Source organism: Manacus candei, unplaced genomic scaffold, assembly GCF_025592945.1.
Source record: "Manacus candei isolate 608988 ecotype Guabito, Panama unplaced genomic scaffold, ASM2559294v1 h1tg000017l, whole genome shotgun sequence".
Lineage (NCBI taxonomy): Eukaryota > Metazoa > Chordata > Aves > Passeriformes > Pipridae > Manacus > Manacus candei.
In genome coordinates, this window is record NW_026138065.1 from 8,732,994 (window position 1) to 8,757,343 (window position 24,350).

Consider the following 24,350-nt stretch of genomic DNA (forward strand, 5'->3'; position numbering starts at 1 on the left):
CAAACCTTAATTTTAGAAAATGTTTGTTATGGAGTTATTTAGTGATCATTTATCTTAAATGGAGTGGGGGCAGGGGGAGGCTGTAAAGTAGCTGTTTTAACGTAATACTAGGTTTCCAGTGGTACTTCTGACTTATGTTTTATTATTATTTATTAACATACCCACTCTCAATTCTTTTTCTTAGACACCTTTTAGTGTAAATACTTTCTTTGTTTGTTGTGATTAACTTTTCTCCATTGTAGCTAAGGGATTGGTTCAGCTCTATTGTTCCATATATTTTGGATATTAATTTTGCACACAGCTAGAAATAAGTGCTTTTGGGAATACTTAGCTAAAAAAAACATTAACTCTAAGACCGTAAGTCTGAGACATTGAAATATTAAGTGTAACACTAAGACTTTAGGAAAAGGAAATGAGGTCTGACTTTGTTCCCGCCAAAAAAATGTAATCAACTTTAACATTCAGGGCCAAAAGTGAAAGTGAAATGGCACTGTGGCTAGATTTGGATTCTCCACTTAGGAGGCTGGACTTTGGAATAGTTGCTGCATCAGTAGAGCTGTCCTAAACAACAGGGACGTCCTGGGAGCTGCAGTGCACAGCATACGCTCAAAGGCTGAATATTATGGATGCAGGAAGACTAGACTAGTTTAGGTGAAGTAAAGCATTGTGACGAAAGTGGTGGCATCCTAGTGAGAGACGTGGCTGTATCACAAAGGCCAGACAAGGACCTGCAAGCAGAACCAGAAGTGGCAGGGAGTGTTCCTTAGCTTGATAAATTGAAGTGGTTTTGGAAGATGATAAAAATGTTATCATTGTGAAGTTTGAAACCATCTCTGATCATACAGATGACTGCTTCTTTGCAGCAACAGAGCCAAGAAACTTTATTCAACCTGGTGTGGCACTTCGGCTCACACTTCATAGCTGCAGGAATATGCACATCATCTCACCTCAGCTTTATGCACTACTGTCTTGTAGAAGAATGTATTGATGCATCCTAAACCTATAGAAAGGTATAGGATAGAAAAACAAAACAAGGAGTAAGTTATGTGTTCATTGTATCTTCCATACAAGGCACAGAAAATGTATTTCTTTAGTTCCCTGGGATACCTTATTTGAAGATCTGAAGCTAATTGTTTTCCTTCATGCCTCTATACCACTCATGTCATCTCAGAGGAAATCAGATGAACTTTTCTTGCAGGATCCCATATTATCCTCAGCCCACATCCATCCTCTGGGTAGGCTACAGGCATAGCGTATGCAAGGAAGGGTGGGGGGCTGTATGACTAATCCTGCTTTCCCACTGTTAGAAATATTTTCTCTCAGTGGCAGGTATAAAAACTGAAAATGAGTCCAATTAAAGTGGACCATACCAGTAAACAGAGAACACGCAGCAACAGTTGAGTGATTATGTAGGGCAAAACAGTGTGGTAGCCAACTGACTGCAGTATGCTCTACTAAATTTAGATCATACATCCTAGGCACAGGTAGGTGGTATGTACTGCAGTCAGCTACCTTGGACTTGTTTGCTGTCTTATTGATTAGATGTTCTGGTCTGAGCTGTTGTAAATTCTTTTACTTCTCAGTGCATACTGTCAAATATGCTGCCTGGGGAGCTCATAGCTACAATCCTGTTTTTAAAAAAGTGTTTTAAATTGTTTCTTTTCTCAGTGTTCATTTATTCAGTTCTTCTTTTCCACTGCCTACTGCTTTTGGAGCCTAGTCATGAGCAGAGCAATATGCATTTAAATTGTTATTGCTGCAGTGTTGCAAAAGCTGTGTCTATCAGCTGAAGTGAATAACTAAAGCTGCCTTATGATTTAAGTTACAGCTATTTTTCATACAGTTAAAAAATATGCATGGCATACATATATGACTGACCAGATTTACACTCTCTCATTCATGCTGGGGAAAAAACCCCACAAAACTATCATCATTCCTGCATGCATTCAATATTTTGCATGACAGGCTTTTCAAATGTTATGAATATAAAGCAATAATCACTTCAGGGAAAGATTAGGATTCTTTTTTCTAGTATGTTCATAACAACCATAACAGTAAAACCAACATTGATAGATAACTGAATGACAGAGAGATTTTTAAACAGTTGTGAGAGAGTTTTCCAATACAATTTTTTTTTCTATTTTACTACTTTTCAACTACTGCTGATAAATGTTGGATATTATTGTTATCGCCCTACCTTTGTAGAACACTTGGGCTTCATTCATCATATATGTGATCATAAGAAAATGTAATACAAGTTGCAGTGCTGGTACAACTAGTTGTAAAGCTATTCTTTCCACTGTTAGATACTCTTTCTTATGATTTTGCCAAACTCTTACCCTACCACTTCGAGCTTAGTTTTGCACTTTTTGAGAAAAACTTCAGACAAAACCATTCAGCTGATTCTGAGAATAACATTGAAAGAACAACTTGTTATTTGGATGATTTTAAGTAAAATCAAGCAAAATTTGATAACTGTTGTGTTCCACTTCATAGTAGTGGAAAGCTTTTTATAAGGGGCTTCATATTTTGCAAAGAAAATTATTTGTTTTCTATTCCTTTCAGTGTTCATAAGCAGGAAATCGTATGCAAATTATAAGCATTAGAAATATTTCTGTACTGAAAGACGTAGATTTTCATATGTCTATACACTTAAAACGCATAGCGGAAAGTTTGAATTGACTGTAATTATATCTGCAGCTGATGGGCACACGTGCCAACAACCTGGCAATAGTTCTGTAATGCCGTGAAGTTGGGAAGTGAGGGAGGATAACTGGAGTTGCAGAGGATGAGAGAAAGAGTCAATTTTAAGAGAACAGAAAGAATTAGGTGGCTGGAAGTATGAGACTGACATTGGACCTTGCATCCCCTGGAACAGTTGTAACCACCTGTGCCATTGGCTAGGCAGAGATAAATAACAGCTATGTGTGTAATTGTGAAGCATTTTGAAGCATCTGCCTTTTCCACCTTATCAAATTCTACTTCACATCCAACCATCACTTCGGCTTTGAAGCAGCGGCTTGATATTGACATTTTGTTGATGTTATCTGACTATTCCTCTACATAACAATCTACTGATGAAGCATATGAGAACTCATGCACCACGGCCCATCAGACAAATTTAATTCTACCTTTCCTATCTTACACATTCCTAACTAGCAGAAGACATTGTTTCACTAATATAACTTTAATCCATAGTTAGAGAAAAATATATATATATATATATATATCTCAACATCTTATTGTCATTACAGAATAACAATTTTAAAAGAGAGTTTTCAGGGACATATTTAGAACTGTGTGTCATCTGATATAAAAAAGACTTTATTAATTTTTTAAATAAAGCCATATGAGATACCAAGTTAGATTTATAAGTAATATAGAGGCAGACTACAGAGTGAGAAGAAATTTTTTTGTGAAATAAAACAGCTGGACCTACACTAAATGAAGACTGGAGTATGAAGGGTGTCTAGCAGCATTATACACAAAGGGGACCTGAGTTTCCAAAAGGACAAAACTTCAATCTACCTCTATTTTAGTAGAAGATCCTAGTAGCACAGCAAGTAGCCTTTCATGGCTTACAACTGTGCACTTTAATACCACCTAATAATCTTCTGCACAACACTCTTAAATTCATGGACTATCCACCTGGCAGAAGTAAGATAAACATTGGTTTGCAGGAGTCCTGAAATTTCTCTAAAATACAATTGCAGCAAATCAGCACAAATGTGGCAGAGAACACCCTGCAGTGGTTCTGTATCAAACTGTACTGTATCCCACTGCAGTCAGGATAAAGGCTGCAGCCAGGAAGACCCTCTGTTAATAATTTTCCAGCACTCAAGTTAAACGAATCCTCGTTGTCTGGCTATGGAAGAGACAATTCATATAACCTCCATTAATCAGGACAACAATTTTCTGACAGCTCTGCATCACTATTTGCTTTGATCTAGGCCATAATATGCAACAGCTTACACAGAGAAATAAGGAATGTGGTGTGTTTCTCTGTGATAAATTTAAAAAAATCCAAAATTTAAAAAAACCATAGAATCATAGAATCAACCAGGTTGAAAAAGACCTCCGAGATCATCAAGTCCAACCCTTGATCCAACACCGCTGTGGTTACTAGACCATAATCCAAAATATAGAATAATTATGAGGAAAAAAAAGAGTTTGGAGGGAGAAATTGCCTAAAGTACAGTAAATTCTTAGAGATGCAACAGGCTATGTATCTGTCTCATATAACTCATATATAATCTCTTAACTTCTCCAGTGCTTTCAAAGAAAAATGCCCAGGTGGTGTCCAGTTTCATAGCATTAGAGATGATCAATAATGAAAAAGAACATCATATGTAAATATGACAGTGAAACTTCAAGTGAAACTTTTTGGATCAGATATATTCTGGTATTTATTATATTATCATATCTCTTTCTAACATATATTTCCAGAGACATTTAGCAAATAGTGCTAATACCCAGTGCTCTACTTCCTATCATTTTGTTCAACTAGTCCTGATATCTCCTAGTTCATGTATTCTTCAATTAGTCCTGTTTTTCTAAATCTAATGTCCCCAAAAATCAAGACTTAAGTTTAATTAAAATAAATAATGGATGTGGAGTAGTATGCCAACCGTAGCATTTATCTCTGGAACAAAACACAAAACTGCCAGATTCCCAACTCAAATTGATTAAATATGTGGGTTAGAACTGAGTGCTTTCTCATCTCCTAAAAGCCTTAGCTAGCTCACAAATTTGTGTGGTCTCATTTCAATTGCCTAGATCAGAAAGATTTTGTTTGAGTTTCTTTAATAGTTATTGCAGTAATTCCAACAAGGCCTACACAGGATTGGTACTCTTTTTCTAGGTTGTACACAAATGCGATCTACAAATATTACAATCTTTTTGGGCAAGGTGAAGAGTTAAGTGAAATGAGAGATTTATAAAACTGAAGCTGGTTGGTAAAATGAAGAAAATAATGTACTGGGAGGCATGATAGGAAGGTTATTTTATTTTCATTAACAGCTAAAGCATCCAAACAAAGCATAATTTAGAATGATCAAATTCCCTGAGGGGTCAGTGAGAGATGTTCCTCCAAAAGGCAGGAGAGAGAGCTTCAGGGAGATCTTGAAAAGACCTTGCTTTGTCTTCCTGGCCCTCGGACTACACCAGTAAATCCACTCTCCTCTGACCTCTTTTGCTTACCTCCCTACTTCTTTTCAGCAAATAATAAAATACTCTTTATAACTGTGTCAGAGGGGTAGTTGTTACATATACAGCATCAGCACTCTGCTTCGGTAGAGTCTGTTTTCCTTGAACAGTTTTTTAAAAAGTCAAGTATTTGTTTCTTATGGGACCTTACCTGGCAACTGAACTTTTTCTTAAAGGCAACATTTATCTTCACATTTATATGTGAAAATTAGGTCTAAAACACATCTGCACAGGAATCATTATTTAGTTACTAAGTAGTGAATGTTATTAACATGGCCTTCACAAACTCTGAAGTATGCTGCTGCTCTTTTTCACTTCTAAAAAGATAGGAGGTATGTGACTGGAGGAGTAGTTTAAAATTGTGTACTATCTAGCCCAGTTATAATGAGATTTTTTTTTCCCTGTGGATGACAGATTTAGTATTTTAGTGGTGTTTTAAAATAATTGCACTTACTTCATAAATTCTACTATTGCTTTATTTGCTTTTTCAGCTTTCTTATTATTTCCAACATTTTTCTCCTTTTCTCTACAGGTTATATCACAAATCTACAATCTACCTTCTATAACTTCAATTTAATCACAGCTGAGACAGAAGATTTTTGACTTTTTTGCTGTATCACGCCTCAAGTTGTATACTCTAGTAAGTCTGGAAACCTTGTGTTGGATAATGGTTCCTGCCTCTAGTGATTTTAATCTCTTCCTGTACTCACCTCAATGTAGGGAAAAAGGAGTGCTATCTGTTCTACTGAAGTCTGCTTGGAGAGGGTCTGTCAGCAAGCTTGTGTGTTACAGTTTTTGTAATTGCTCTGTGTCAGTCCCAGGCTCTGATTTTCAAAAGTTTAAATCTTTAGGTGTAGAAAAGTCTATGAGTTTTCATGGAAGAGAAAAAAGGTTCCAGGAAAGTATTATGGATGACAAACTCGCTCATGAACAGTTTCTTGGAGATAAGTAATTATGGAATTTGTTAGGGGGGTTGTTTGTTAGGGTTTGTTTGGGGGGGGGTTATGGGGGGTTTTTTTGTTTGTTTAGTTTGTTGGTTTTTCTGTTGGTTTGGTTGGTTGGTTTGTGTGCTTTCTTTTCCCCCTGGAGCTCTAAAGCAATACAGTATTTCAGTCTGCAGAACCCAGTATCTAGTACCCAGTTTCTAGTATGAAGAAAGAAGTGTAATTCTAAATCTAAATTCTAAATTTTTCTAAAGAAAAATGTGTTTAGTTTCTTTATTTTTGCATAAATGTTGAAAGACTTTCTTTACATTTGTTGTTTGATCATACTAAGATGTCTTCTTTATAAGAAAACACTAGAATTATGTATCGTAAACTGAAATTCTGCTTTTAATATGACTATATATATACCAAATTTCCTCAAGAAATCAAATTCCTAGGTATGGGTTATGAGTTCTGGTTTTGAGATTTTATACTGCTGGTAAATGAGTCAAACTTGATAACAAATTCTTGTTAAAATATCAGGAAAATAAGTTTATCATACATACTGGTAATCACAGTTGTAATGGCATATCAGACAGTTCTGTAATTTTCAGCTTTCTTCAGGATCCTGTAAAGCTTCACTTTTCAAGGTGAGAGGAGGAAGTTTCAGTCAATCAAGTGCTTCTGCAAGATATCACTTTGGCATATATATCTTTATTTGTCCCTAGTATCATAAAGATGTTCAGAAACCACTTCTGATTGACTCTGACTTTAATCAGGCCAAATAAAAACTTGCTTGTTTTGGTTTCTTTTTTTGAATGACTGATGTTATTCAAAATAGAAAGGTGCTGAAATCAATACCCTGATTGTCAAAGCTAGAAAAGCAGAAATATGGTAAACTATGTGTTTTAATGTGGTTTCCCCAGCTGGATCAACAAGTTTGGGTAAAACATTCTACAATAAGCCAATGTTTCATGGTGTACCTTGTGATATGCACTAGGTTCAGGCAAAGAGATTGATTTAATACAGCTTTGATTTTACCCAGGAATGTGGACTGTATTAAGGAAAAAATTTCAAAAGCACCTTTAAGATCCCAGTGTCACTGAGTTGAGTGAAATAATGTCAGTGCTAAAGCTATGAATGATAACAGAAAGCTTCAAAGATCAGTTTTTGTGGATTCCTCTGAGAGAAAAGGTTTTTAGTAGCCAATCACCAAAACATCCTGCTTAATTGTAGTTCCTTTTACAACACTGACTGTACTTCTAAGCTTTTTTTAAACAAAGAATCAGTGAAAATATGGCACCTTTTAAGTGTCTTGACATTTACCACATGAAACCAGCTAATTATTGATCAGTTTAGTAATTTTAAATACTGGAAATCTGACCTCAATTAACTCCTAATTTTAGACAAAATATGAATTACAACCTGAAAATAAAATGAGTGTAATCTCCCAATTTGAATTAAAAAAATCAAAACCCAGCTGTATTTCTCTCATAGCAGCATCTCACTGTGGCCTTGGTATGCAGTGGAAAAGTGCTTAGTAAGTGCTTATTAAGAAATACTTGTTAAAAGGAGTTCAACAAATACTTTACTTTAACTGCCTGTTTTAGGGGACAAATCCCTGCAAGTTTATCTAGGCTAGACCAATCACTAAAGCTCGATGAAGTAGTTCTGAAAGTCTTTTTTCCACAGGTGAAGCACCTCAAAAATCTAAGTGCCTAGATTTGACGTAATCCAGTATTACACTAATGATTCTGCTACAAACTCAGTCTGCAAAACTAATAAAGTACAGAAGGCAGGCAGTCCTCGCATGCTGATTAACTAGCAACTCCTCAAAAACTCTTTCTCAATTCTTTGGTGGTAAAACGGAAATAATTAAATGTGAGATGTGTAGATGATTAAACAATGAATTCAGCAAGGAGCTAGAGAAGCTCCTCCCTGCATCTCCTGGGTAATTACCTGTGCTGCAGTAAAGTATTGCAAGAGCTTCCTCTGCCAGAAGGGATGTATTTCATGTTGCTGAACAACCAAGAATGTGTTCAGCTGAGACAAGCTCACAGGAGAAGAATGTAGAAAGATGGAAATACTGAAAGATCTATGCATCTGCCAATGCATGTACAGTGTGAACAAAGAGCCCCTAAAGGGTGTTCCCTTTTGAAGAATGTAGCGAAAAAATTACTCTTTTTAGGCCAAATTCATATAGTGTGTATCAGCATAGCTCTCTCAGATCTACAGGTATTCATTAGGTTATATAAATTAAGTATCAGGTCATTTAAAAGGGCAGTGCTCTCTACCGCTTTCGATTGCTTCTTCTGAGATAGCATCATCACCTACCTTTGCCCAGAGTGAAAGTCAGCTCTCTGGCCTTCTGTATTGCCTGTACAGTATTAAAAAAATAAATAAATACACAGACCACTAGATCAAGATATTAGCCTGCTTACTATGGCAAGCTTAATATATCCTGGACATTGATTTCCACACTCTGTAGGAGGACTTAAGAATAGAGTTAGAAAGCAGTAGAGAAGCAAGTTCGTTTGGAGACTTGGTTTATAAAGAGAGACTTGGAATAGAAAGAAAAAACTTCAGAAGGAAAACTGGCAGAACTAGTAGGCAAAACAGAAGACACTGTAAGAGCATTACACAATACTGGTGGGAGGCCAACAAATAGCACTTGAGGAGTGTTAGTAGGCATGATGGTGTGTGAGGTATCTAAGGGAGATGTTCAGAAGTGAGGTTTTACTTTGGCCATTTCTTTGGAAGTGGAATTCAACTTCTGAGAGAGCCTTGGATGAGGTTTCTGAGATGTGCGGGTATGAAAACTGAGTCTGCATTTATGGGATGTAAGCTTTTCCAATATTCCAGCACACATTTTCAGTTGAAAATATTCAATATATTTTAGGAATACCCATTTTCTTGAGATCTGCTTTGAAACAGAAGTAAAGTAAAACTAAATTAAAATCATAGCTCTCCATTGTTTTGGGAATGAAGGTTTATTTTCTGCCAAGAGTTTCTGAAAAGCAAACCTTGATGTTTATTTTTTTTGTTCTCAAAACAAAGTGAGTTGCTACAATGCGTTATGGAGAGCTACAAGACATCTCCACAACCACAATTATTTATAACTACTCTTATTTTCTATTTCAAATGTGAAGTCCTTGAATGGAAGACAATGATCTATTACATAAATATTTCACTGGCTAGTATGAAGAGTGGTAACTATATGGAAGCCATTGTGACAAGGATAACATATAATAAATCCATTTTAAATGAATATAGATGAACGCATGTATTTGCTTGTGCTGTGGAAAGTTTGTGCAGCCAGCTCAGAAAACTGATCATAATTCAAAAATATTTAGGTGATTTTGTTTAAAAATTTATGACTGCTTTCATACCAGCCATTCCCAAAGCCCTTGACCTTAGGAGACTAAAAACAGACACTCAAAATATCTAGCACAATTATTATTTGAGAAAAACTGAGGGAAAAGTAAGGCAAAAGAAGTGATGTGCTGTTACTGAGACTCATGAGTGACCTCATTGTTTCCTGACACTGTCTTGTCTGCTAATAAAGAGCTTCTGCACATTCCCTCCCAGCCCGCTGCAGCACTGAGGAGCAGCTGTGGCCTACGGTAAGCAGTGCTAGGACTGATCTATTCAATGTCTCCCATTGAAGAAAGATCTACTGTGGCAATCAAACAACCAGTAGCTGCAATTTATTTTGCTGGAGAATGGATGCTTTTGTGGTGGAGGAAACTTCAGAGGAGTTGACATGTGTCCGTGGGGCTACCTCGGGTTTTAGGGTGGCCACAACATGTGCCACAGAAACTTCCTCATGGATAAGTACCATCCTGCAGCAGAAAGGCTGAGTGTTCTGGGTGACAGGTTGCACCAACAGCCCAGTCATCCTCAGATGAAGGCAAGGTGGTACCTCACGTCCTATGTCAATCTGGAAAGTCCTCTCAACAGTTGAACAAGGCTGAACAATTGAACAAGTCTGGCCACAGGCATGCCCAGGACCCAGTTCAAACCCCATCAGGGCTGCCAGGGGAAAGGCAGAGAGTTCCTGGGAAGGACACTCTGGTGGCACTATTCAGGGTAGTCAGGGCCCATGGGTGCACACAGGACTTGGCACATGTACCCTGGGATGTCACTTACTGTAGGAAAGAGATGGTTTATTTGAGGAGGCTACTATAAACGTATTTGATCTTGGAAGGCCTGATTTTGAAAATAATTTCCTCAAAACATCAGTATGGACAGCCTGTGTTAAGCCTGGGCTTTGGGTCTGAATCTTGGGGAAATTATGAAGCAGCCATCCAAACATATATGTCATGCAACAAAGAGACCAGTTCCATTCTTCAGGTACAAATATACATACATATATATATATATATATATATATGTATATATATATATATGCTGGAACAAATAGGTGTGCAGAGTAGTGGAGCTTTGACTTTGTCTACTGAAAGAGTATGAGTAAATTTATGACACTACAGGCAGGCAGATATTACCCATTCCTCATTTCTGTGAGGTTGTTTTACTACTTATGTTTAGTCCTGCCAATGTCCATCTGCAGTTTTTTATTATAATTTGCACTCTTAGTCTGAAATTGACAGATCAGCCTGCTATGTATCAAACCAAACTCCTGTGGATCATCTCTGCCTTTATTCTTTCTCAAAGTCATCACTTATATTCAGGAATGAGAAAGACTGCTCTTTTTCACACTGTCCTGAAGACTTTAAGAGCTGTTTTTCAGAACAAGCTACGTCATGTTGCAAATGCTGATATTGAAGAGTCAGTACTTCCTGTCTCCTATTACCTTAATGCTTATCTCCAAGACTTTTACTTCCATTAACAACATGAAGCCTTTGAAAATCGAGTGCATTCTCAACAAGTTCATTCCCAACTGAAGACCTTGCAAGCTATATTTAAGTACTGCTGACAAGACATTCTGTCACCCTCCCCCCCTTCAGTTTTAGGCTGCCCCCCATAATGGAGAAATATTTCTTTAAAATGACCATAATGGTGTAATTTGGAGTCCTCAGCTCTTCTGGTAATAGGGCTAGCTTTTAAAGCTATAGATAACTGGTATGCCTCTGGCCTCTGTAGCTGTGCTAATAAAAGGATGTACGCACTTCTGAGTTCAATGTTGCCTCAACTGTAGGTGTGGCAGTGCTGAAATTAAACCAGTGCTAATAAAAGCATGAAAAATGGATAAATAAATGGGTAATTTCCATAGTCATACATGTATAGAAAAAGAGAATGATAACTTCCGTCTTGATCTGAATACATTTCAAAAGAGTGGATTGAATGCTGTTTGATGAGCTCTGCTCAGATGTGCATTAGCAATGTAACACAGGAATAATGGTTCGCACTCGCCCACTGGGAAGTGACAGGTAAGCTGCATAGGCCAGTATCAGGTCTCATTTCTGGAGCTACAGAAACACCGTGTGGGGATCATCCCTCTGCACTCCACTACACATCTACCACATCCATGACTTCCCATATACTGTTAATTGGAAAATGTCTACAAAAGGCAATACAAAGCCAAATACAAAGCAGTCATTTCAATTCAACTTCTCTCAATTTTTTTAACAGTACTGATTAATCTGTTCTTTAGTGGTCCTTCTGAAAGCAAGCAGATAATTTTATAGACAAAATGTGATGTGGGGAAAAATTCTACTCCTAAGCATTCAAGTCATTTGGGAAAATAAAACATTAGTAGCTTTTTTTTCCCTTCTAATTTTTAAGCCTACAACTTTTTATTTTTGATTAACTCTTATTAAATTCATGAATGTTATGTTTTATTTTCTCTTCTCCTCCTCCAGAGGTAAGTGTAATTTGGGTTGCAAATATAGGTTTTAGGAAACTGGGTATGTTAACACCTGCCAGTTAGGAAACTTGCAGTGAGAATTACTCCAGAAAAGGCAAACAAAAGAGTAAAAAGTACATTGCAGAGCTACTTCTGACCACTTAACTTCATCCTTGACGATGAACCCTCTGATAAATCCACCAATCCTTCATGGTTGTGATATTGTTCTGTAAAACAACTGCAATCACCAAATGAATGATTGATTTGTTGGAAGTTTTTCTCTGAAATTCCAATATTTTGGCAGTCAATGAGTTATATTAATTTTTTAGTATTTTTTATGTCCAAAGATAGCCTAATATTGGTTTTACAAATACGGCAGTAAGTGTTTCACAGTATACTGCCTATAATATCCATGATGACCTGGCCTTTATGAAAGTTATGGTAAAACTAATTTACAATAGTTTATCTTCTCCTCAATTTAAAAGAAAATACCATTCAGGTTAAGTGCTGGGAGTTTTTAAAAACAAGTCCCAGAGAAGAATCAAACACTTCAAAGATAAGATATGTTTCACATTTCTCATAGGATCTTTTGCCTTTGAATTACCATAAACGCTTATTTTTATTAGTTTTTAAAAATACTTTTTAAATCTGCTTACAGTTAGGTGGGTGCTGCCTAAGGTGCTAAATAAACTGCAAATAGACTTAAAGGCCTGAGGTGCTAAATAAACTGCAAGCAGACTTAAAGGCTATTTGTTTTCAAACATGCTGTTTCTCTCTTTTGAGAGCTGCTTCATCTCCAGCTGCAGGTACTTCAAAGACAGACAAGCATTTGAGAAATGGGCTGCAGCTGAAATCAGGAACACTTCTTGAAGTTTACATGCTGAACAAAGCACAATTTGGGGTTACAAGCACTGCACATATCTTTCTACTGAAAGATAATTTATTATTGCTTTAAAACAAACAACTTCTTAACTCTGATGAGTTTCTCTTTTATGCGTTTTAAGCTCCTGTACAGTAAAATATTTTAGTATATAGCTATGACTAGTGAAGTACTCTGCTATTTCTTTGACCAATGCCTTTCCATTTTATCTTCTGCAAACACCACCCTGAGTCTCTATTTACTTTCACAGAGGCCATTAAAATCTGTCATACCAATAAGGGTTCAGTCTCATGTCACACTTCTTGCTGACAAATAAAATTATTCTTGCTCTCAATATATTATTTCCTTACTTACAGGAAAATTTCAATGCAGGAAAGAAAGAAAGAGCTGGGTCATACTTCTTTTTTATCCTAGGCCCTAATTTCTTTGTTGTCTTGTGAGATGGTCTAGATTTCTACTCATAGGAGGAGTGAAGGAATAGTGATCACTTTTAAAATGAGATTGTATTCTTAAGGATAGTAGATTAGTCCAATTCAGCTTGTTGAAAAGAAAAAAATCAAATTAATTAAGTTAATACAATAGAAAAGAGAGTAAAATGATGTTGAACAAATTGAAGAGGCTTTTCCCCCCCCTTCTCTTTCTAAAGGCTGAAACAGGTAGAAGGGCAGTGTTGAAATATGTTGTACAATTAGGATTCTTTTTATTTTCAGATAAATTTGTACTGCAAACGCAGACTATTCTGAAAACACTCCACAATAAAATTAAATGCAATTTTTCCAGGGAATATCCTTAAGATTTCAATTTTTATAATTAAGATATTTAAATTAATTACTATTGTTGGTTCCTAACACAGTATTACCATCCATTAAAAATCATCTCTGCTTTGAAGTGAAATGCTGTGACATGAGTTACTGTCATCTGTGAACAGAAAAATAGGTATATAAGCCATTACAATAGTTGTTTAATATGTTGAAAGTGTTTAATTTCAATGACATTAAATTATCATGAATGCATTTGGAAAGCCTACTTTGAGTGTTTCAATGGAGCTACACTGCAAGTGAAAAAAACCTGAGAGTTACAAATGCATAAAATTATGTTTATATCTGAAACAATTATTACAATGGGTTTAAATTCTATTTTTTATTTTTTTTTTATGTTTCATTTTAGTCTGGACAAATATTGACTTTTAAAATCAGAGGTTTTATTCCCCCTCTGTTTTGAAAGGACAAGGAAAAAAAATGAAGATGCGAGGCAATGTCTTGTTTGCAGCTGCGAGCTCTTAACTAAATACAAATGAAGGCAGCAGGAGACTGTAAGTTGAAATGACCACTGTGTAAAAATTTTTTGCTGGCTCTCATGTGCATGTCTTAAGGCTGTCATGGTTGAAGTCTGTAGGCACAAAAGGAAAAAGACTAATATAGTGGGACTGTTGAAATTCCTGTCTTTTAGACATTTGCTCCTTGGAGTTATGCTGGAATAATGGCCAGGCACTTGGGCTTTCATGTCCCTAATGAGAGGACCTTAGAGGACTGGCTACCCTTAATCAATAGGACAATACTGAGAATAAAATATTTTGAATCCCACCTTTCTCTAGAGAATTCTTTGATTTCTTCAGTTTTATCAGTTTCCTTCAGGGTTCATAATCTACACGGCAGTTTTAGTTTTATTCTGTGTTATTCCCAGCCTAGTGGAGCTAGAGCTGTGACAGACGTTGCTCTTTTGTAGATTAACACTCCTTCCAGGCTTTGTTGGGACTGTGGTTTGAGTTGCAGTTGTACATAAACATGCTCTGCCCATCCACATGCTTGTCTGCTATAAGGTAACTGAGAACACGTTCATTTTGACAAGGATGTGACAGCATCAAGCCTTTACTGTCCTTGAAATTATTTCTGTCATGATAGAGTAGAAAAGGTACTAAAATGTATATCTCAGAAGACGTCCAAACCAACGTCCAAGCCCTTCCATGATATTTCAAAAACTTGTACATTTGTGGTTTTTTGCTGTGTTTTGTTGTTTGGTTCTTTTTCCCTATGATTTATCTCATTTACACTTCCTTAGACTTGAAAGAAAGAAGAAAGAGATGCTTTAAATAAGTTTGACCTTCTTGGAGTCTAAAATGTTTTTTTCAAGTTAAATATATTCCATCCAGCTCATTCTAACTCTTGAAACACTGTTAGGCAATCATAACAATATGAACTCTGAAGGCTGAGTTATTGCAGTAGACTATCTTTACCCAATTAGTCCAAATGAGTATGGAGAAAGGTCTGTGCCAAAAGAGTTGTATTCCTCTTATTAATAAGGAATCTAATACATCTATTTAACCTGACATGCTTTGTAGTCTACTGTCACTTGGAATATTAGGGAAAAGATTTTCAAAGATTATGATGTGTTCATCAACAATAAAATCCACAGGGAAAAGGAGGAGGACTCAGGAAACTTACAGGGTTCCTCCTAGAACACTCAGGGCTTGGCATTGCAATCCAATTAGTTCTTGATAGACTTGCAATGAGAAGAAGACAAAACCTCGAGATGCTGTCTCTCCACTTGGCTGGGCAGCACATCCCTTGGAAACTAGTCTGACATTGATTCCGCTTGCTCTTATGATATATGTTCTCATAAAGGGCATAGAGCACAGAATGGATGTCATACTGTCTTGAATGGGATTAATCACAAAATTTATAGATTTTATTTATAGGTGGAATTTTTTCTTATTTACTTTTTACTCTTTGTCCATGGTGGTGGCATTTAGTGACTAAATCAGGGACAGAAAAATATTCAGTCAGACAGTTTACTCCCATTTCTGGCACATATTTTATTTTGGACTAATCTGAGGGAAAGGGAGAAGGAATGGCTCTACAGATTATATTTAAGAAGAATTAATGCGCTTGCATACTTCCAAACCCAAGATTTTGTCTCATTTTGCCATCTCTTATATTACATTCAGTCTCAAAAATTAAAAATGTCTTCAAACATAACTATTTAACATAACTATTGATAAACAGATGCCACAACTCATTCAGAAATCTGAACAACCACTTTTCATGCCTTGATATACAATGTTGCACTGTTTTCAAGATGTTTCACATATTTAAAGAAGAATTACTTTAAAAATATCACTTCACCTTTTTTTAAACCTAGCATATGATTTCCATCTAAATATTAAAGGATCTTAGAGTTTTCCAAAAGACTATCATTGCCAAAAGATACTTCTCCCAGTTTTCCCCCCTGTATTGACACAGCTGTGTTAATGAAGCTACTGGAGTTGCTATGTAATTGAACACTGGACGTGTATCTGTGATTTTTCCAGTTTCTCCAGTTTTGCTACATAAGATGCTGCTTTGACTGAATTTAGAAAACAGTAGTTAGTAGAAGAGATGGTCCTTTCTCCCTTTTTTTTTTGCTTTTCAAGGGATGTGACACTTTTGGATACTTAGCTTTTCTTTTTCTTCTCTAATTATGCTAAACATAACAAAGCTGGGGCAGTTACTGTCACTGCCTCCAGTAGGAAACAAAAATACCTGCATACTATGGCATGTTACTCTTTTTTCTACTATCAGATATATAGAGAGATGCCATGTTCAGGATGATTTAAAGGCAACAGCTAAGAATATTTTTTCTATACAATTATCATTACATAAATACATTTAAAATAAAAAAAATACTCAAACCTTATATCCTGGCATGATATTAAATCACACAACCTGAACAGTGTGTGATTCACTTTTCACATTATGCTATACTGACTTCTAAACAAGTAATTTATCTGATTTTCTTCAGAACAGATTTAATAATGCACTTATAGGCTATTTCATGCAGGCAGTGATCTCCTAGCTCAGCTGAGAGCTTAAAAATTACAGCACAATGCTAAATCCAAAATAAAGTGTCCCCAGATAAGTGGTTGTAGCTCAAATGTGAACCTCTGGTTTAGATTCTGGTAATGCTGTTTGATTAATCAGTGTGCTTCTGCTGGTAAAGTTTCAGTTGAAGAACATTTATCTCTGGGCTGAAGGAGAGGAAAGCCCATCATGACTGCCACATGTTTGCCTAAAATAAATAAAAATGTGTCAACCACAGACAAAGTATGTTTTCTACAAACAGAGGAATGTGTCATTCCCTTAGTCCTGTCCTAAGCATTAGGCAACTTTCAGTTGAAGAAAATACCTGTGATTTTAAGGAATGCTGAAAGTATTCACTTTGGCTCTTCTGATCCCTCTAAAAAAAAAAAAAAGAAGTTAGGGGGAGCTTGAAAGTAAAGCATTCTGCACACAAGATATTCTTTAGTTTACAAAAATGTGTTTTGCTGAATTACTGTTACTATGGGAATAGGAGCGGCCTGAAGAATTTTAAAAGTTGACATCTTGCTACTTTAGCAGTTCCTGAGTGCCTTAGGATATATAGTACTGTACAGTGTCTTCCTATAAAGGGCCTTTTGTGTTGTGCAGGTCAAGGTAGGCATGAAAGAGTCTCTGCTTGTTTTTGGGCTCTGTGGTGCTGGAAGATTGAGACTAGCTGTACATAAATCAAGGCAATTAGAGATTGAAAGTCTGCCAGACTGATTCCTACAGATTTTCAGAGTTGGGGGGAGGCAAGCTTAACTTTAGATAACTGAAGTATTGGGGATCCAAACTCTGAAGAACATATTTCATAAAACTAATTGGTAGAAATTCTTCCCAGAGCATTCCACCTAGCATTTGCCCCATCAGTTTCGGCAAGTTGAAGCTCTTATACTGTTTTTAAAAAAACAGAACACCTTCTTATTCTTCTTGTGTGTGTCCTTCAACTACTAGGAAGCATTTCTCTCATATTAAAAAGCCATCTAACAAAATGTTAAATCTTTAGAACCAATCCAGATGCAGCTTTTAATATCTTCCTCTTTATGGAGGAGAGGCCACTCTCCTCCAATCACAAAAAGCCTGCACAGGTCCACATGTTAACATTCCAGTTCCTGATGAAAGAGTATATTCCCAGCCAAGGATGAGGAGCTACAGAAACTGTACAACCATGGCTTTAAGACTGATAGAATTACAGTCTTACGTGTCAATGTTTAATATAACTAGGTCCCTCTTCTTACTGCATGAATGTTGCTTATTTCTGGAGCAGAATTGAAAGAGCGTGATTTTCTCTGGACTCAACTGTATGACTTCTGTATATGAGATTTTGAACAAAGAAGGTTTCAATACAATGTTTATACTGGTTCTCATGTCAACCACTACTATGTCTCAGCCTCTATGTCTTCCTTCAGAAAGGATTACCCATGGAGTGGTCCTGACTTGATGTGTACTGCCTGATAACCAGATCTTGCATTCAATAATAGCTGTTATATGAGAGACACAGAAGTAAGTCTGTCAGCTTTCTCTTCATGGAGTAGCAGGTCTCATGGCAGATTGTACTGGTTTAAGAGTTAACCAGCAGAGGAAATGAACTCAACTCAAAGGAGAGATTATGAGTCAGAATAACAATTTATTAAAATAATACAGTAAGTACAATCATACAAACAATTGGTCTCAACCCACAAAACCCAAATGTATAACCCAGTACCCTGGGGCATGAACAAAGTGGTGTTCCTTGGGCCCTGTTTGAGTCCAAAGTAAAGGGAGAGGGGAAGAACCTGCTGGTGGGAGAGCTGCTGCAGTCTGGCCAGAAGTGGTGATCGCAGTCCAGTGGTGGTCTAAGTCTGGTTGAGAGCGATGAGCTGCAACCTTCCTCTGGATCCCACGAGTGGGTTGAAAAATGTTCCAAAACTCCAAGATTATATATCCTCCAGTTCAGGCAGGAATGCTCAGTGCTCCCCTCAGGGCGGGGAGTTTCACAGTGGGTGTGAGGACAGAAGCATCCTCCTATCTCGCAGGCCTCTTAACACCTAGTTTATAGCCTGAGGAGTCAGGCTCTGTGGGCAGAGGGTGCGAATAGTCTTGACAACAGTTTCTGGGAAATGGCATGGAAGGCTATAGAATACACAGTTTTGGGTTACACCCACCATGATGAATTGGTTTCAGCTGTCCTAACTAGAACACAGATATATCACATTCCTCTGTCTATTAGCTTCTGAGCTATTATTATATCTGTAAACATTTATAGTTGATTGGCAGTGGTGTGCCCATGTCTGGAGGTGTTCTCACAAAGTCGCAGAAGAAGCACCTGATTATGTGCAATTACTGCTGGGTTTGAGACCCTGAGTTGCTGTGGCTGAGGTGCCTTATTTCTGCAAAATGCATAGGAACATCTGAATTAAAATCTGTTTTCCTTTCACACTACTTCTTCTCCTTTCCCATGTTCAAAGTTATTTTTTAACTTTAAAAATATATGAATTATAGCCTATAGAGGAGATTATGTTTCTTACATCCTTCCCAATACTTAGAGATTCCTTATCCCTCCCCAAGGGCTGTCTGAAAACTCCAGGCAAGTTCTAGTTCCAGCTTCTGTATCTTACAGTAGAGGGAGACCCTTTGACCCAGGTGCTGCATCCCAGATTTGCTGTACACATCTTTTATGAGGAGTATTCCCATTCTTTTGTCTCCTTAAGACTGCACTTGGTGGCAGTTTCCTTTCCTTACCCAGAGGAGAGTGCTCAGAGATAGGACCGAGTCAGGCAATTCTGCAGAGGTAGAATTTTGAGTAACTACTTCTTCTTTACAGCACGGGAATTGACCTTCTCTCAATGCAATACAAAGTGATGGAACTTGAGTAGAAATATAGTCAAAGATTTTGTAGGGAAAAGCCTTGAAACTCCTATTGCTATAACACATGGGATTTGTAGGCATATTGACTACAGCAGCTGATGGATAGCTAAAGTTGAGTTCTAGTTATACCCTGGATCTGAGTCCATGAGGGCAGAGCTGTTGACGACAAGTCATATGGAGCTCTGCACTTGTCTCCACTGTCTGGATTCTTTCACATTGTATTTTGTTGACTTTGTCAAAGCTCCATTTTATTGGTTAAAACAACCTCTGTTAATATGAACACCTTCTACAGAAGAGGATAGCAATGGAACAATAGCCATTCTTCTTGTGTCTGATATTTCAGGCCTGAGGTCTACTTTGGAAGAAGCAGCTTGAGGCTGCTACATCCCATCATTGCCATCATTTATGTACTGTTGGTATATATTTCCTCCTTTCCCAGGCATGGCTACAACTACAAGGAAGGAAGGGAAATTCATCCTGGGTTGTTTTGCATTCTCTAGTCCTGTTTTGTTTCACCCACTGACATATGGCTAGAGCTTAGAGGATATTTTAATTTCCGAAGAGCATTCCACCTAGAACTTCATTGATGCATATCATATCTACTGACCCAAGGTGTAAGGGCTTTCTTAGTTGAAATTCAGCAATTGTGAATGTGACATTTTCATGCCACACTGTGATCTGTGCTGTAACTAGCTATTTCGTATCAACAGGAAGCATCCTACTGTGACTTTTACCTTGTAGCAACTAACTAGGGAGATCTTACTGGTCTCATTATTTTTGTGAATGAGTGAGGGGATGAACTGCAGACATTGGACAGCATTAATGTGCGCTGGCAACCAGGAGCTGCATTCAGGGAAATATAATCCTGACACTTGTAATAAGACAGGGAAAATAATTTGCCTACATGCAGTGAAAATATAAGATGTAGTTTGATGTATAGAGAAGATACTGAGTCATCTTAATGCATGTATAATCATGAGTCATGATGTCACAAATCAGATAGAATAAAATAACAACTTAACCTGAATGTTCAAATATTCTGCATAACAATAGGAAATAAAGGAAATACACTATAGCTTTGAACAATTAATGTTTTTATTCTTCCCTCCCATTTACCACATTCTCCTTATGCTAGCTGATTGCAGAGTCATCAGCCAGAGGGTTCAAATAAGTAGCACTACTAGTCAGGGGACTGTTTTGAAACACTCTCCCAAAAAAGGGAGTAGAAATAATAATCCTTTTAAGCAGGCATATGGGATTTGTATTAAATGAACAGGGGAAATTTCCTTACATGCTACATGCCTCCGAAGTTCCAAAGCCTCAGCCCACTTACTGACACTTCACCCATGACAAGAAAGCTTATGATTCTACTTTTTAGCTTCCTGTCACAAAGCATGTGTGTAAAAATGACTTGCAGATAGGATTCCCCCTGAGAGCAAGCAATCTGCACAGCTTCCTTGCTCTGCTGGTTTTAAAAGGAAAAGATGCTTGCAAGCAAGGTCCGGTGCTATTCCTCTGCTCCTAGGAGAGCCCTGCTTCACTAAGGACACCAAGAAAATGGCACTCCTTTGAATAAGAATGCAAAGAAAGTTGCACTGGGTCAAACCAAACCTTCACCTAACTGAATGTCCAACTGTGTCCCAAACTGGAGATGCAGTATTCAAAAATTGCTTGAATATTTCTCGGAAAAAATTGATCTAACTCTGGCTTTACTTTGAGTAGGAAATTGGCCAAGTTAACTGCCAGAATGCTCTTTTAACCTGAATTATTTCATGACTCCAATTGAAGGAACCTTTTCTACTACTAAACTGAAAATGACCACAGGCTCTAACAATTTACAACTCCTTCTATAGCTTTGGGAAGTACCACCTCCTGTACTTCACTGGAAGAATAAATTCCAATTGTATTACACACTGTTATACAGTCCAGTGCTACAGTTTTGTGTACCAAACAATGAAACATGTCCCTAGTTAATTATTAGTTAAATGTAAATATCACATTGGGCACTGTTACAAGGAGGATGTTTCATACAAGAAAATGACACTTCTTATATGAGGTCTTGTTTTAAACAGTGAAATAGCTTCATGGGATTTTTTTCAATCATGCTTCTATCAAGAAAGATTAATTCAGCACAAGACAAAGAACATTGTCTTTCACTGCTCAGTCTGCAATATAAAATTCTAAATTTTATCTATGTGAATCAAATGTCTGTTCTTGACAGCTTTGCCACATCCGCCTCTTTTAGTAGGGGTTTGGTACACTTGAGTGGAACAAAGTTCAAAAGTAGAAGGTCCTTAACCTTCTCAAGTACATATCTTTGTAATAGAAATATGGAATAACCAGCAACTGGTGACTGAAATACATCATTTGCTTCCTGAAATGACCAGAGAGTACTAAAATCATGGGTATACACCAGAAAAGAACATGTAGTTTCTGGAATCTTTTTCCCAGGCATAAAGGTCTGATAAAAACCTGATAAGTGAAAGGTTGTGTCTGAGACCACTGAGAAGATGAACTCACCCTGCAAGAGACTCCCTGTGCTTTAATCAGGTGTATCAGTGGCTTTGCAGAAAGAGATCCTCAATGGTACATGGCATTTAAATAGCTGAGCAGGCTGTGCTTGTTGGAAGGGGAGAGGAACAATGTGCAACAGTGTTGAAGACCAGAACTAATGGCTGTTCTGTCCATGGCGGACAGAGTTTTTCAACTGGTTGTATGGAGGAAATGTCTCACTTCCCTTGTTTGTCCACTCAGGATCAATGCTGCTGCTCCCATTAACCCTAGCAAGGGGCTTGACATAGACTTCATGCTTCTGTAACATCTGAGGTATTACTTGAATAACCAGCGGGAAGAAATGCAGGAAATATCCTCTCCTTCCACTGAAGAAGATGCTGTAATTCAAAGTTTAAAACCAGCACTTCTTCAAGACCTTCACCTCTCTCCATGAACAGAAGTGACTCATAAATAGACATTCATATCTGCTTTGAATCACTTAGTCAAGATTCATCCTTTTAACTTCTAACTCAAATTCAGGCAACTAAACCTACAAGGCCAGTCCAACTGAATACTTTGTAGGCCACTTAAAATTTTGTGAAAAGCACTTCAACAGCGAAAACAAAGTATTTGCAGGGTGCAAGGGTGAGTGAGGAGCAAAATGAGCCTGACCCACACAAATATTTGTTATTCTTTTTTTGTCTGGTTGAAATAAAAACTAAACAATTCAGCACAGTTATTAATTTTCCTTTTTGAAAATCTGTTTATTAACCTGAAATAAAATCTTGCAATAACAGCTGCTTTTAGGAAATTAAAAGGAAGCAAAAGCTGAAGACTGTAAATTAAAAAGAGAGGATAGGTTTGGGTTTGGTTTGCTTTGTTTTGCTTTTTTTAAATACATTGAATATATAGCTCTGTGTTCCCAGCTGCCTAGCCTGGGAAAGGAGCCCTGAATTTGTCTCTTGAAAGCTTTGAGGAGGGTCATCATATATTCAATCAAAACATGATTTTGACATTGTCTTTCTTCGAATTCCCCAGGTGGAATAAAAGCTTATTGTCTTTCAATAATTTTCTTGCACAATTTATTAAGCATTTAAAAAAGAATGTTTAAGAATACCAAGGTAAGAGGCTCAAAGTCAGATTCCCTTCTTCATATATGAATGCAAACCAAGATATTCCATCTTTCCTCAAAAGTACCTCTATCACTTGTTCACTAATCTAGTTTACTGGAATTATTATTTTTTTTTATTTTAATACTTCCTTTTTTTCCAGGAAAACTCTGAATTTGCAAATATTTGGAAGAACCTCAGAACATTTTTTAATAAATTAAGTAATTGTCAAAATTATTTTGCCTGGTCTAGATAAGAGTAATATAATTTGATCAATTTTAAGTTATTAAAAGCTGTATTTGAACTGGTCATAAGCTACAGGTAGCATTCGACGGTGAACTTTTACTCTATTTTGTCTTGTATAAATTGGATGCTGATACTAATAACTTCTGGGAAACCTTTGTGCAGCAGCTGACAGTGTTAAATGAAGAAAAACCATGTAACAAATTTAGACCTCAGGACTGTCTTTTGAATTTTGTTTTCATTAACTTTAGAGATACTAGGAGATTCTGGTACCACTGAGGGAAAGAAGCCCATGTTAGTGTTGTATCAAATCACACTCAAGAAACAGCAGACAGTCTTGTCTTTCTCTTGCTCACTGTCTTTGTGAGCATTTTCTTTGTACTCCTTGTTTTTCCCCTTGAGCTTAGAAGACAGATTTTTTTTTCCTTTGTTAAAACAAGGTTTGGGAGCTGTTGTTTCATCTAAAATATAATTATTTGTGACATTTCAGCAACAAGCAGAATGTTTGTGACTATTTTGTAAATACAGAATCAAGAACTTAGGTGTGAAATTTTTGCTCCAAATTGTGCCTCAGTCATTTATTATTCACAACATTGTGCCTCAAGTGTATGTGCCACCCAATGGGGATATCATGCTCATGTGCCATAATTAAGTGTCTTTGCAAGTTGTGAGTCTTATTCAAAGCCCAGAAAAATAGATGAGGAAACTTTCTGTTTATTTCCAACTCATAAACTGTGTAGAGAAAGCTGAAGCCTTGTGACAGAGCTGAAATGCTCCTGCTCTTGAAGTCAGTGGCAGAACTCTCCTGAATATCTGCGGATCCAGGATTTCCTTAAGATCTTAACTACCCCCTTTGGGATGGTTCAATTTTATTACCAATGCCTTGTCATAGTATCCAAATGCCATGTTACTCACCTTCCCATTATCAGGATACCAGTGTTTTTGCATCAGAGAATGCAACTTCATCAAAACCAAAATGTGTTAAAGACTTGGAAGATTTCCATGAAAATA